Here is a 16,391-nt window from a genome sequence, read left to right as displayed (position 1 = left end):
CTGATTTTTAAAAAGGGAACAAAAATGCAAAAAGCTTGGGACTTCCCTGGTGGTGCAGTGGTTAAGAATCCACCTTCCAATGCAGGGGACACGGGTTCGATCCCTGGTCAGAGAACTAGATCCCACATGCATACCACAACTAAGAGTTCGCATGCCACAACTAAGGAGCCTGTGAGCCGCAACTAAGGAGCACACGTGCCACAACTAAGTAGCACGTGTGCTGCAACTAAGACCAAAATAAATAAATAAAATAAATTTTAAAAAATGCAAAGTGCTTTTCACTGGAAATAACATATTAAAACAAATAAAACTCTTCTCTGCCAAATTAAATTTTAACACTGTCGTAGGTAGTGAAATCAAGTTTCATGCTCACTTGCCTACCTTAGGTAATTAGCAAAGCAGTTCTTTTGAACAGAACTAACTGAAGAAGAATGAGCAGTTCAGGAAAAAAGAAATTTAACAGCCTTGGAGAAAATATAACTGGAAATTGAAAATTCAGTCCACATTACATTTTGAGCTACTGAATGTGATTTGACTATATGGAAGAGTGGCCTGGTAAATCCCTCCAACCACCGTCCATCTTAAAACATGGCACTGAAAGCAATGCTTACCACTTAGGTTAGTATTTCACTGTGGCTTTCAAGATAATATGCTGTCCATTTTTAAATAACATTTAACATGTTCATCTCCCTTTGACTGAGCACTTACAGCAAAATTATTAGTGCTTATGGTTTGCTGCAGACAGTATTTATGCTGTTTCTAGAAGCCACTTTTATCTGTTGGGAAAAAAAAAAAAATCCCACCGCAGGATTTCCAACCTTTTAGGCTAACATCTGACTCTATTAGCTCCTGAAGAGAAGAACCATAAATAATCTTCCCATTTTACATTCTATGCTTTTAGCTCAAGCATTAATCACAGAGGTTTTTTTTCCTTTGCCTCATGAGAAAAACCAGTCTTACAGTTTGAAAATTTGGTTTACAAAATATGGTTTGTAGGGTAGGCAGGAGAGGGGGTTGGACATAGAAAGAAGGGGTCTTTGCTGGGCTTTATGAGGAAAAAAAACCTTGGGACAAATGGGCCTTTTTCCTTCCAGCACCAAATAATATCTCAGAGAGCTCCCTAGTAATACATTTGGGGGAGGGGAATCATATTAACTCTTTCAGGTCAGAAGGGTGCTATTTATTCATCACAGTAACAATGCGGTCAAGTCACCCTGGGGCCCTGAGCAGCTTGTGGCTCTGGAAGAGCTTAGTGTTTAAACCTGCCGCACAGGGTAACATTAGAACAAGATTAAGGCTGGTTAACCTTGTTTCTCTAAAATTCACATGCATACAGTTTATTATTATTGTTGTTCTTCTTGTCATTGAAGTGACAGGTGTTCTTAGATATATTTTATTCAGTAAACAGGCAGTTCCTTTTTCTTACAAGGTGATCGTGGGAGAGCAGTTTTTAACACAATTCTATATTTTTCTCCTTTTTTTTTTTTTTTCCAAAAGACACTACATCATCCTTAGGAGTTAGCCTGGCAGGGCTCGATGGTGCTAGTTCTGGTTCAGCCATTAATTCCCTACATCATTTGCTCTTGAACTAGATTTATGCTAGGTCCGTAACATTTCTGAGCCTTGAAAATTGCTTGCTTGATTTGATTTTACCTACTGACAAAATTTGCCTTTTGATTTTGTTAATGCTTCCATATTATTTCTGATATGACTTAGGTTAGCTCAGACTTTTAAGGAACAATTTCAATTGACTTGGATTAATAGCAGTAATAATTTACTAAATGGCAGTGTTATTCATCCTTAAATATATATCTGTTCTTAAAGTCTCCAATTTCTGTAACAGCTGTAAGTGGGAATAAAATGACTAAACTACCACATACAAATTTTTCCTATGCTTCTCAAAATTGCTTTAACAAACAACACACCATATTTTTTTTTTCTACTTTTCATGAATCTGGAAGAACTTTATCACACTGTTTTAACTTCAGTATCTTTTTTATCTCATTCTGTATACCACTAAGCAGCTAGTCTCTCATAATTTAAATATTTTTGTCCCCAAGAGACTCAACTTAATTGATAAGTAAAGTAAAACATTCTTTCCATTAAGGAATAGTGTTATTTTTTCTTTTCTGATAGCATGAACTATAGACTCCCACATTTCCTCCTTGCCTTGGCTACTTGGGTGCTTAGAACAAAAGGCTGTTCTCAATTCTTAGAAACATTTTTTCTTTTTATTTCCCTCTCATGATTCTGATTTTCTTTCTTTGTGTTTTAAAGCTTAAGTATAGATATCTTTGTTATTCCGATCATTTTAAGAATGTGGTGGGCTACAGATAAAAACACTTTCTAGGTGTTTTTCATAAATCAGTAGATCAACAAGTATTTATTGAGCAAATGGAATGTTGTAAAGTCTGTATCAAATGATCTGAGGAATGACTTGCTTTTCTAGTGCTTTGGTAGAAAGTTCCCTGGCATTTTGACATGATAGGGAAGGGGATGGGAAATCCGCAAAAGTTAACATTCCTTGTCAGACTAATGGAATAAGGACTCAAAACTGCCTGAGACTGTAGATTTAAGATTGGTGCTCAACTGCATACAGAATCCAATAGAGCTGGCTCTGCATATTCACGGGGGGATAGGTTCCAGGACTCCCTCAGATACCAAACTCTGAATTCAAAAGTTCCTTATATAAAATGGCCTAGTACAGTTGGCCCTCTAAATCCTTGGGTTCCACATCCCGGATTCCACCAGCCTTGCACTGATTTTGTTCTAAAGTGATCTGTGGTTGGTGGAATCCGCGGATGCGGAACCTACGGGTGGAAGGCGGGGTTGGGCAACTGTAATGTTGGTGCTGAAAGAGGGGACCATAAAGGTCAGAGAGTCCCATTTCCTCATTTTGTCCTGACTCCCAGTGACAGTGTTCAAAACATGCTACCCTAAAAAAATGGCACCTTGGCATATGGAATATCTTAAGCTGAAGAATTTGAGAAACAGAAGATGCAGGAAGAATTCTCTGACCTCTCCATCTCCCCTGAAGCGGGTTTTGAGATCCTCCTGTGAGAGATGTCGTCCCCATTCCCAGAGGAAAGGACCATCCTTATCTCCCAAGACCGAGGGACTGTGAGAGGAATTTGAAGATCAAGCCTTGCTGTTTCCCCAATTTTCTACCTTTAGCTTGTATCCTTTTGTCCTATCAATTTTTCTACAAGGTTACACTCTTCATCAAACTTAGTTATAAAAAGGCTCAGGTTTAACCACTTCTTTGGATTTCCATTTCCTTATGAAGGCTCCTGTGTCATGTAAATCTTATAGTAAATAAATTTGTATGCTTTGCTCTTGTGAGTCTGTCTTTTTTTTTTTAAATTTTATTTATTTATTTATTTTTGGCTGCGTTGTGTCTTTGTTGCTGCGCGTCGGCCTTCTCTAGTTGCTGCGAGCAGGGGCTACTCTTCCTTGCATTGCGGTGGCTTCTCTTGTTGTGGAGCACGGGCTCTAGGCACGTGGGCTTCAGTAGTTGTGGCACGTGGGCTCAGTAGTTGTGGCTCACGGGCTCCAGAGCGCAGGCTCAGCAGCTGTGGCGCACGGGCCTAGTTGCTCCGCGGCACGCGGGATCCTCCCGGACCAGGGCTCGAACCCGTGTCCCCTGCATTGGCAGGCAGACTCCTAACCACTGTGCCACCAGGGAAGTCCGTGAGTCTGTCTTTTGTCCCTCCAATTTACAGGGCCCCAGCTGGAGAACCTATTATGGGTAGAGGAAGAGATTTTTCTACCCCTACACTATCTCCCCAGACATTTTTAACATACTTACTTTAAACTCTCTTCCTAATAGTTTTACTAAAATCAGTTCTTGGGTATAAAGGATCACCTTTGTCCTGTCTGCTGACTTTTCCTCAGTGGTTTATTTTCTGGTGTGGTTTCTGATTTTTACTGTGAAGTTATTTCAGCAGGGGTTGTTCTGTTTTCTATGAAAGTCTCTTGAGCGTTAGGTTGTTGGGAGTATTCCTACAGAATGGTTTTGCTTTTCCCCCTGACTGGGGACCTGTGGGTTCCATAGTGTCAAACCAGTTTATACGTTAATTTTTCAGCCTTGAGGTCCCAGTATCATGCAAAGAGTGTGAATTCCAACCTCATTTCTGCACACAGCAAAGGCCTGGGTTTCGGATTTCTCTCCAGTGACTGTTTTTCTATTCATGGTAACAGCAAGTTTCCTTGCTGCTTCCTCAAATGGGTGGGCCAAGTTTTTCTAGGCTCCATTTCACAAGGGCCAGCCCTGTGTGAGTCCTGGCTTGACCTAGAGTCCTATACTCCTGTCCTCACATAGGTGTTAATGTCACAAACTCCAGCTGTTAAGGCTTATATTCAACTCTGATTCCCCTGTGAGCATTTTGACTTAGTTACCATCCTAAATTTTGCTGCATTCCTAAGAGTTTCACTTCTTGATTTCAAGCTCATTTATGTCTTAACATAATAAAATATTAATACAGCATTCCTATGAGGTTGAAGTGGAAGGATTTCTTACATTGGCTCAGTCATCGAGTTGACTAGAAAAGCAAATTTATTAATGAGGAAAATAAGGCCTAAAAAGATAGAAATATCTTGCAGGTGAGGAATATAGTGTTACGAAGCTAAGGTATACATCATGCCATGAATGCTCACATTCTACTTTCTTCAAAACCTAAAATACCTAGATTTTTGCCTTGTATCCTCAGACCAAAAAACAAACAAACAAATAAAAACAAAACAAAACTCCCCAAAACAACAACAAAATACTATATCTTCCTTTTTTATTGGTTTTACTTTCAAAATGTCATATGTCATTACTTTAATTGAGTATTGTATTTGAATTGAATGATAGAGGTGGTAGGAACACAGTGATGCCTTGGGAAATTACTTGCTGATACTATTTAATTGGGATCTTGGATGAGTTGGAGGAGAATTTGGAATAGGTGGCATGATAAGGAATTTTAATGGTCAAAAATTTCTCATAATAAGAAGAAAGAAAGATGCAGCAACATCAAACTGACCCAGAGGTTTGAGAGGAAAGCCTAAAAGATCAGAACAGAATTTGGTGAGATGCTCACACAACCCGTTAAGTGATAAGGAGAAAACAAAATTTAAGCTCTCTGGGTATGGACATGGGAAGTGCCAGCTGATTGGTGGGGGCAGGAAATCCCCACCAACATGGTAGGCAAGCAGGCACCTGGCCTGATAAACCTGGCTCAAGTTGGGATCATCCAAAGCACCAGCAGGTCCCAAGATCTGGCCAGAGATTCTGGAATTCAGCTGCAGAACTAGCTGTGTCAAATGTTGACTCTGCCCCACTCCACGTATAAGTAGAGGAATAATCGGAGGATAAACTCAGTCTCACTGTAAGGAAAAATCAAGGGCGCTCCACATTGAAAATTCTTGGCCATGTGTTTTAGGAAGAGCAGAGAAGAATGGACTTTTGGAATTGGAAATGGGACTTATTTGAAACAGCTCTTTTTACCGGAATGAACATATAATTTGGAATTAATCAGGATTTGGTTCTGACTTCAGGTTTTCCACTTCTGGTTCTATATATTTGGGCTAATCGTTTGACCTTCTTGAAACTCATGTATTTCATAGGCGTTTCATTAGCAAAATGGGGATGATGCAAAATTGTTTCTGTGAGAATTAAATAAGGTACCCGGCACCAGTAGACTCTCAGTAAATGGTAATTATTATTATTTGGAATAAATACTTCATAAGAGGCGAGTGTCAATACGGAGGAGAGTTAAAAATGTGATGTCCTTAAAGAGATCATGATTGACCCTCAATCTAAATTAGTCCCCCTCTTACATTCTCTCATAAAGCTCTGTATTTTCCCTTTAAAGCATTCGCTGCTATTGGTAACTGTGCATTTATTATTTCTGTGACTGTTAACATAGCAGTTGCAAACAGTGCTGAGTGAGGGAGATTGTGTGAGGGCTGGGAAGAACTCCATGTGTCCAACCAGGGCAGTTCCCGCTTGGATCTGCTAGTTGTTCTTTTGAGGGAGCAAGGGGCTCAATGAGACTGGATTTTCCAATTTTTCATATAACCCAGAACTCTGACTTTTTGTGGGAAATGTCCCGGCCTTAAAACGTAGGTAAATAATTCAATTGAAAAAAGACATGGTGTGGGCCAAACGAAATTCATTTGTGGGTCATGATACATCTGAAAGCTGCCAGTTTACAATCTCTGGTTTATATCTGTCTCCATGACCAGAGCTATGACTATGTTATGTTCACTACTGTTTGTGTAGTGCCTGGTTCAGGGGGGGCACATAGTGGGCACTAAATGTTAATTGAAAAGAAGAGAAAGGAGAAAGAAAGGAAGGGAGGAAGGGAGGAATGGAGAAAGAAAGAAAGAGAAAGAAAGAAAGAGAGAAAGAAAGAAAAGATTACAACTGGATTTTTTTTTTCCTTTCTGTAAAGAATTATGTTGGAAAAATTGCCAATATTGAGAATATTATTAGAGTCTGGGCAAGTTGATAGATTTCATATTTAGGAGTTCTAAGTTAGTTAATATAAACTATAAGAAAGAAAAACCACTCACTACCTCTCTGTATTATTTTCAGGCAAAAAAGAGAATTGTGAATTTTGTTGCTTTTATAACCAAATATTAATAAAAATGAAAATGTTTTGACTACTTCAGAAGCAAAATTTTCCATATATATCATATTGAACAACTGTTGGTTTGCATATTGTCAAACCAATTTTTGTCTACTGGGAAATAGACTTTAATCTCTGACATCAAGTTTTATTGTGTAATGAGCTCACCAAATATGCTGAACTACGGATTTCTATGGTAGTATGATATGTGTACTGATTTGAACTCTGGAAGTCATTGCAGCTGTCATTTGGTGTAAAATAGGAAAAAAACGGGGGTTTTGGGGAGCTTAGATTTCTAGAGCCAATGGAAGGTGGGGAAAACCTCAAATGCTAGATTATTTAGAGACTGTCTAAATTGAAGTGGCTATCTTTGACATAATTGTAAATTTAAGGATTCCTAGAGATTTGTCTATGGGGACAGAAAATATGCATTGGTAACTAGAGTGGTCTGCTGACCAGATTACTGAATTGCAAAATTGAAGATCAACAAATGTTCCTAATAGATACTTATTGTGAATCCTGCACTACATTAGGCACCATAGCCCAAAAAGAAAGTATTAGGTGTGGTAGTGGAGGGGCTATCTCTATACTCAAGGAGTTTATAGCTTAGTTGAGGTGCCAAGACACATAACTGAGGAAGGATACAAGACTCTATGATTAAGGGCTAAGCCATGTGTTAGACTGTAAGTGTAACAGGAAATCACAGAGTAAAAATCACAGCCGGCTTCATAGATTAGGCAAGACATCAGCTAGCGCTTCAAGAAAGTATCGTTATGATTTAGAGAAGGAAAGAATATGTATCGTCGTCTTAAGCATCTCTGCTTTTGAAAGTATGCTAATTTCTGTCTTGGGCTTTTCTTTAAAAAAAAAAAAAAGTTGTTTCTTTGTCTACTATCAATTTACATATTTAAAATATTTTTTCTCTAACTGTCACATTTAACCATCAACAAGTCCTAGGGTTTCTTTATTCAAATTGGGTTTCCTACCAATAATACCCTAGTTGAGGACTTTTCAACGTCATACATAGATTTTGATTTGTCTAAGTTCACTCAGCAAATGGGAAAGCCAAGAGTAGAACCCGAGTCCTGGGCTTTGTCTCTGACCTGGTATGGTATGGCCCACCTTCCACAATCTTAAAACATGCTCTACTGATGGGTTAAACAAACCACAGGACATCCTTCTGATACAGTACCATGCAGCCATCATAAATTATGATTTATACTTATATTTACTGTTGTGGAAGTTGTTCACAGTGTATTGTTAAATAAAGAAAGCAATTAGTAAATATGATACCATCTTTGTAAATATGTATCTTTATGTATATGTTTGCATGGGAAAGATCTGGTGATTTTATTTAAATCATTAACAGTAGTTGCTCTTTGTACTGGGATTTTACATAATTTAGATTTTTTTCTTTGTAATTTCTCATTTTTTGACATTGATTATTTATTATTTGTGTAACTAATAAATAATATGTTAACATCCTCTCCTTCAGAAACCACGAAGAGCTCCTTGTTGCTTACACCAGTAATTAGAAAGATTAAAAACCCTGGTTGCATATTTTAATCACCTGGGTTATTTAAAAAAAACAACAGGGCTCAGGTACTTCAAGCTGATTACATTAGGATCTCTAAAGGGTAGGGCCCTGGCTTTGGCTTTTTGAAAAGCTTTTCAGGTGGTTCTAATGTGCAACCAGCATGACCTAGGAACACATTAGAACTGTAACATCTCAGGTCCTACCCCAGATCTACTGAGACAAAAACTCTGGGACTCGGGTCCAGTAAGGTGTGTAGAAAGTCTGCCAAAGTTTGAGGACCATAGCATATAGGCTGGGCTTGACCCTCACGCTTCTTCACCCAGCCTCGACCTCTCCAAACTTACTCTACTGCTTTCCAACCCACAACTTGCACTCCAACCAGGTGAGCTTACTGTATGTCTCCTGGGCTTATGCAGCCAGGTCCATTTCTTCTCCCATGCTCTTCACTCTTCCTGGCATGTCTGCTTGCTCTCCCTTTGAGCCACCCAAATTTTAGGCATTCTTCAAGGCCCAGCTCAGGTCTTCCAACCTCCGTGAAACCTTTCTGCAGCTCTCTAGTCCTCCCACTACCATGTCTCCCTCTTCTCTAACGTTGATTTCTTCAATAAGTGTTTATTTTGTTCCCATTATTTGTTTTGTTGTTGTTGTTGTTGTTTGCCTGTACTGCATGGCTTGCGGGATCTTAGTTCCTTGACCAGGGATTGGACCGTGGCCCCCAGCAGTGAAAGTGCTGGACCACCAAGGAATTCCCTCATTCCTATTATTTGTGAAGCATTGAGTGAAATTCAGAAGAACTATGTCAGGGTCCCTTTAAAGGTCTTTAACTTGTTTATATATGGGATTAAAGGAAGTAAATCAGATGTTGAAGGAGATGACAGCTGATAGGATGAGAAGTTAGGACATGTGAGAAAGGTGGTTAGAAGAGCTATGAGGCAGGGGCGTTGGCAACCCGAACGTGGGTCACTTGCTCCAGATGACAGCTGAAGAGAGGAAAGGAATAAGCTCTCCCAAGTACCATGTCTTTTAAAGGAACACTTTTTTACTCCTATTTACAAAAGCAAGGGGCTTAGCGTAGGAAATTTGGAAAATATAGAAAAACAAACAAACAAATCACTTGCATTCCTACTATCTGAAGATAAACACTGATGTTAATTCTTTGCTCTATATCCTTTGTCTTTAAAAAATGACTCAATGTGAATAGCCATAGATAAAATATATTTTATAATAATATCATATTTAACATACTATCTTGTAACCTGAATTTTTTACTTAAATTTTTAAGTAAATACAATTTCACATATTTTCATGTCAATTTTTAATGATCATAATATTTTTCGGTGGTCATGGACTACTTCACAATTTAGCCAATCCTTCTGTTGTTGGATTTTCTCCCCCATTTGATCATTTTTCTACTTGTGGGTTCCATTTGTTCTCTTAAAATTCTCCTTTAAAATGCTCAAGCAAATGTTTGTGTATCACAAAATATTTCTTTAGCATACTTTTAGCAAACAATTGTATAATTGCTTGGAAATCCACCTCTTTCTCTTCTATCACCCTTCTACAGATTTTGTTCATCTTTCTAAGAAATTTCCTCAATGTTAGTTTTCAACTCTTCCATTGAATTTTTAGTTTCTGATAACATATTTATAACTTCTAAAAACTTTCTTTTTCCTGATATTTCATCTTTTTAGAATATTCTATTCTTGTTTTGTGTTACAATATCTTATCTCTCTGAGGGTTTTTATTTGTTTTGTTTTTTTGAAACTTTCTTCCTACATAGTTTCTTTTTCCTCCAAGTTTCCATTTTCTGTTTGTTGCTTTGGTGTCTGTGAAGTTAGAGGGAATAGTACACAAGACCGCCCTCACTTCTGATACCAATTGCAAATTCAAGGGTTCCTGAGGCCACCCTTAGGTCTGATAACTCACTAAAAGGACTCATAGAACTGAAAGCTGTGGTTTGGGATGAGGAAGGATGAGAGGGTGTGGGATGATGAACCTTTGATTCCTGGATGGCTACAGGGTCATCCATGGTATGGAACTGCAATTCTACTGCCATCAGTTACTGGAGGTAAAAGTTAACAATGGAATTTAGAAATGAATCCAACTCCAAGGAGCTGGCTCACTGGATGCACACAGAAACGCAAGATAACAAGAAATAAGCTAACTATACAATCCCTTGGTTATTATTCTCTGAAACAGCTAAAATGAAGTTAAAGGAGAAAGTTAGGGCAGATCCTGACACAGAACCAAGCTTGGACTCTGAGCTACAGCTGCTAGCCTCTGGGTCATTACCAAAGCGAAAAGTTATGTTGAAATAACAGATAGTGAAGAAGGTTAGAGTGATACATAAGAGAATGGGGAAAGAGAGAAGGGAGAGTTAAAGAACTCATCCCCGGGGACTTCCCTGGTGGTCCAGTGGCTAAGACTCCACGCTCCCAGTGCAGGGGGCCTGGGTTCAATCGCTGGTCAGCGAACTAGAGCCCACATGCATGCTGCAACCTCACAGTTTACAGGCCACAACTAAAGATCCCGCACACAGCACCAAAGATCCTGCATGCCACCACTAAGACCCGGCACAGCCAAATAAATAAATATTAAAAAAAAAAAAAAAAAAAGAACTTACCCCAGCAGGATAGAACTCTTTAAATGGTGATTAAGAAATGGGATGAATAGGGACTTCCCTGGTGGCACAGCGGTTAAGAATCCGCCTGCCAATGCAGGGGACACGGGTTCGAGCCTGGGTCCAGGAAGATCACACATGCCATGGAGCAACTAACCCCCTGCGCCACAACTACTGAGCCTGCGCTCTAGAGCCTGCGAGCCACAACTACTGAGCCTGCACTCTAGAGCCTGCGAGCCACAACTACTGAGCCCATGTGCCACAAGTACTGAAGCCCGCGTGCCTAGAGCCCGTGCTCTGCAACAAGAGAAGCCACTGCAATGAGAAAAGCCCGTGTACCGCAATGAAGAGGAGCCCCTGCTCGCTACAACTAGAGAAAGCCCGTGCACAGCAATGAAGACCCAACACAGCCAAAAATAAATAAATTAACAACAACAACAACAACAAAAAGAAATGGGATGAATAAAGTGGAATTGATATGGTCAAAACAAAAGTCTTACTGCAGCACTCTTGGAACTTGGGTGGGTTGATGAGAACCCCTGAAGGTCCCCCAACTCTGAAGGGTTCTAAACAAGTCTGCTCTATATATCCTAGTTTTGAGATATTTAAAAAGCCAGAAGACAAAGATGACAAACAGAAATCTGATCTCCAAACCCCCACGTTGATAATCAAGATAAGGACTGACAGGGGGGCCTGGGTCTCTTGCCCTGACCCCTGTCTGAAGACTCAAAGCCATGTGCATGTGAGTGTGTAGAATGGTCAGAGGGTGGAGAAGAGACTTTCCTAGGATTCCTGGACATGGGAGCCCAATGCACTGTGATTCCAAAATCTGTCGGTAAAGTCCTAACAGGGCTACACTGAAATTGGGAGGATGTAGGAATGCAGTGGTTGATAGGATCAAGGTAAAAATTTGGATGAAAATTGGAATGATTGAACAGAGTTTCCAGAAAACTGGAATGTTTGTGTCTCCTTTACCTGAATGTACTATGGGGATAAATACTGTGTCTGGCTGAGGAACATGTCTCCTATTTAGTATTGTAAAACAAGTCATGTAAATCTGCCCTTCAGCCAATATTGATTTGACATGCTCAGTGGAAACCAACAAGATTGCCCAAGCCCACAAAGTTTGTTAATTTGAAACATATAGAATATCTGGTGGACAAAAAGTTTATTACTTTAATTAATGCCCTGTTAGAAGCTTGAGTGCTGGCTCAGACAAATTCTCTACACAATAGCACTGTGTGAAGCGCAGACTGAGGCTTATGGTAAAAGCCAGTGATCACCACCCAGCAGTGACCACTGGGAGTTTGGACCATAAAATTCCCATTTGAGAGATTACTAGCTTACTCTCAGACTTTAATTGAAACTGCCTCTATGACCACAGGATATAAAATAATCTTGAAACCTGAAATACCCCAAATGTCTTGGGTGATGTTGAAGAAACATTCTGGGTTTAACCCTGGCTGTCCAGTGGTTAAGACTCCACACTTCCACTGCAGGGTGCACGGGTTCAATCCCTGGTTGGGGAACTGAGATCCCGCATGCTGCGTGAAGAAAAAATTTAAAAAAACAAAAACAAAACAAAACAAAAAAACATTCTAATGGGGGAGGGCCATGACCAGAAGAATTTCATAATAGAATGGAAAGGGTCTGTACAGGGACATGTTATCATGGGAATGCTAGGTACTCATTGTTTTGCTGTAAAAAAAAGCCTTGGCAAAAAAACCAAGCAGTGGCCTGTATAGTAAAGAATTTAATTTTGCCCTAAAAATGTTCTGGCCTCTGCCTTAGGCTTCTGGGAGGTAATCTCTTAGCTCTTGGAATGTCAGGCTGATAGGATTGTTTTTGTTTGCCTGGGGGCTTTGAGCCACGCGAACAGCATGATTTAGAGTGGATGCTTTGGGTCATGTCAAAACTCTGGACCGACAGGGTGAGCTTCCCTGGTTGGCAACAGTCTGCTCATTGCCACACATCATTCCTGGATGCCATGGGGAGAGGACAACTAGAAAACTCTGTGTTTGGACTCTGCCCTATGCACTTCCTCTCTTGGCTGATTTTACTCTGTATCCTTTAGCTGCAGTAGACCATAACTGTGCATGTTAACAGCTTTCAGCATGTTCTGTGAATCCTTCTAGCGAATTAAAAAAAGCCTAAGGGTGGTCTTGGGGACCTCCAAATTTACAGTTGGTGTCAGAAGTGAGGGTGGGGCTTCCCTGGTGGCGCAGTGGTTAAGAATCCGCCTGCCAATGCAGGGGACATGGGTTCAAGCCCTCGTCCGGGAAGATCCCACATGCCGCGGAGCAACTAAGCCTGCGCGCCACAACTAATGAGCCTGCACTCTAGAGCCCGCGAGCCACAACTACTGAAGCCCACGCACCTAGAGCCCGTGCTCTGCAACAAGAGAAGCCACCGCAATGAGAAGCCTGCGCACCGCAACAAAGAGTAGCCCCCGCTTGCCGCAACTAGAGAAAGCCCACGCAGCAACAAAGACCCAATGCAGCCAAAAATAAAAAATAATAATAATTAAATAAATAAATTTATAAAAAAAAAAAGAAGTGAGGGTGGTCCTCTGGACTGTTCCCTCTAACTGTGCAGTGTCTTTCATATTAGAGAGTTTCCTTGGATACCTGTTGATACTTGAGCGTCAGCTCCCACTTAAGCATGGATGGTTAAAAATCTGTGTGTGGTACCTACACATGGACTGCACTTCACATTAGGCTGGCTGTTCAGTGGGAAACCTTCACGTAGGTGTTTGCTCTTGGACTGGTCACATTCTATAAAGACTGTCAAATACTGCTTGAGGGAGGTGCTGATAGTCAATGTTCTGCAAGCCCAGGAGAAAGAAAGGTGGTATCTCAGCATCCAGTTTGCATATGCTAATGAATCCCTCCATTTTCCTTTGCTTTCAATCATTCCTTGGTGCCCCCCAGTCCCAAGCCCCTTGCCTTTTCCCTGTTTGTGGGGATGAGGCAGTAGCTTGATTGTTTATAGCTGGCAAGGGAAATGAAGCTCTAATTGCTTCTCAGACAGACTTTCAAGTCTCTCTTTTATTCTCCTTCCCTGTCTCACCCCTGCCTCCATTTCAGCTCCATTTCTAGCAGTGTCTGATGCCACCAATTCCCAAGCCTTTTGGGGCTTCTCTGATGTAAATCCAGTTGTTTCTTGACTTTCTTCACTGTCAGTTTAGGATTTAGTTTTTTCAGGGTGCTAAATCATTTGTCGCTTAATAATCTGCTTTCCGGCTTTCACAGTTTTCACGCTTTGTTTTCTCTCCTATTCTTTCTTTTTTGGGGGGTTGGTTTATTTATTTAAACCCTTTGGGTGAACTGGGTCACATCTACTGGTTCAGTAGGTTCTGAGATTAGGATTTCATTTGATTTTGCCTAAGATTTTTAGCACTGCGACCCGAAGCAAACACTCTCAAAACTGGAAGGGATGTGGGAGATCATATATGGGACTTGCCCCCTCCTTTCCCACAAGCTGAAGTCGTGCCCTTGAGAGGGGAAAAGACTAGCTTAATACCTCACAGCCAGAGAGGGGCAGGGCTAGGACTGGCTTCCGGATCTGGTGACTCCTAGGCTACCAGTTCTTGCTACTATGTCCACCGTCTTCCTAGGGACAAGAAGGAAGCCCCAAAACAGAGCTCAGCCCGAGGTTTTCAAATGAAGGTCCATAGAGATGTGTTGGGGTTCTGGATACGTTTGGCTTAAATTTCATTTTAAAGTAGATTTAAAGCACTAATGTTTATATTTTGCCCTTTTTTTACCAATAAAACACAACTTTTATTGGATTAAAAATCCCTATACTGGGCTTCCCTGGTGGCGCTGTGGTTGAGAATCTGCCTGCTAATGCAGGGGACACGGGTTCGAGCCCTGGTCTGGGAAGATCCCACATGCCGCGGAGCAACTAGGCCCGTGAGCCACAACTACTGAGCCTGCGCGTCTGGAGCCTGTGCTCCGCAACAAGAGAGGCCACGATAGTGAGAGGACCGCGCACCGTGATGAAGAGTGGCCCCCGCTTGCCACAACTGGAGAAAGCCCTGACAGAAACGAAGACCCAACACAGCCAAAAATAAATTAATAAATAAATAATTTAAAAAAAAATCCCTATACTGTCATTTTAGCATGATTTTAGGAGAGAATAGACATAAATGCAAAGGTTCAATTCTTCCATCTTTGCCCAGAAGTCAGGACTTTGTTTTCTGTATCTTTCTTGGCTTCCACGATGATGCAAGGTGACAGCAAGGACACAGAAGATACATAATGGTGTTGCTGACTAACTTCTCCGGAAGTAAAATAAAGGCAGTCTAGTAAAACTATTCCTTATTTTTTAGTTAGGTGGGTGATAGGGTTTTACATTCTATCCTTGGTAATGTGTTTATGCTGCTTGATCACTCCTAACATAATGGAAAATGGGGAAAAAAACAAAGTATCGGGGGAAGAAATAACAGAAGGATGAAAGGCTACAAAAACAATGAAGAGAAAACAGAAGTGAGAAGATGCCCTTCTTCTGGCTTTCGGCTCCAACCCGCCCCCACCCCCCTCTTCTTTCTCTTTTTGTGCTTGAGGAGCATAATCCAATTAAGAATTCATTTCAATGCTTAGTAATAAAAAGAGAAAAAGAATCACCTGCTTTTAAACTTCATAATAGGTCTTTAAGGAGAATTAAGGTCTTATATTATTGATTAAAAAGACTTAAGAGATAGCTCATGCCTCAAGTACATTGTTATGTCTTAAGCAATACAACAATTACATAGAAGGTGTAGACCTTGCTTGGACCGTGGTTTGAGCAAACCAACTATAAAATGCCATTTTTGAGCCAAATCAGGATATTTGATTTTGGTCTGGGTATTAGATGACATTAATTTTGTTTGTATAGCTGATAACATTGTGGTTATGCATATACAGAAATGCCCTAATTTATACATGTGCATGAAGACATGCTATATGAGAATTACTTGAAAATATTAAGATATTACTGCAAGCGGACTTCCCTGGTGGCGCAGTGGTTAAGAATCTGCCTGCCTTGGGCTTCTCTGGTGGCGCAGTGGTTGAGAATCTGCCTGCTAATGCAGGGGACACGGGTTCGAGCCCTGATCTGGGGGGATCCTGCATGCCGCGGAGCAACTGGGCCCGTGAGCCACAACTACTGAGCCTGCGCGTCTGGAGCCTGTGCTCCGAAACAAGAGAGGCCGCGATAATGAGAGGCCCGCGCACCGTGATGAAGAGTGGCCCCCGCTTGCCGCAACTAGAGAAAGCCCTAGCACAGAAACGAAGACCCAACATAGCAATCAATCAATCAATAAATCTTTAAAAAAAAAAAAAAAAAAGAAAAACCCCCAGAGTTGTGGGTTTATTAAAAAAAAAAAAAAAAAAGAATCCACCTGCCAATGCAGGGGACACGGGTTCGAGCCCGGGTTCGAGCCCTGGTCTGGGAAGATCCCACGTGCCGCGTGAGCCTGTGCTCTAGAGCCCATGCTTGGCAACAAGAGAAGGCCACCGCAATGAGAAGCCGGCGCACCACAACAAAGAGTAGCTCCCGCTCGCCGCAACTAGAGAAAACCTGCATCCAGCAACGAAGACCCAATGCAGCCAAAAAATATATATATATACATCTCTAA

General features: G+C 40.9%; 1 long non-coding RNA gene across 1 annotated transcript in view; it reads left to right on the top strand.

The window, feature by feature from the left end:
- The window catches only part of LOC309655063, a 107,023-nt gene extending 90,916 nt beyond the window's left edge, over positions 1-16,107 (top strand). Inside the window, exon 2 of the long non-coding RNA XR_014260595.1 lies at positions 16,025-16,107. This is a non-coding gene — a long non-coding RNA (uncharacterized lncRNA). The remainder of the gene's footprint in view (positions 1-16,024) is intronic.
- Positions 16,108-16,391: the final 284 nt, after the last annotated feature.

Source organism: Balaenoptera physalus, assembly GCF_965194825.1.
Source record: "Balaenoptera physalus genome assembly, chromosome: 2".
NCBI classification, from domain to species: domain Eukaryota; kingdom Metazoa; phylum Chordata; class Mammalia; order Artiodactyla; family Balaenopteridae; genus Balaenoptera; species Balaenoptera physalus.
The sequence above is the reverse complement of the archived record's forward strand: the minus strand, read 5'-3'. Positions and strand labels throughout refer to the sequence as shown.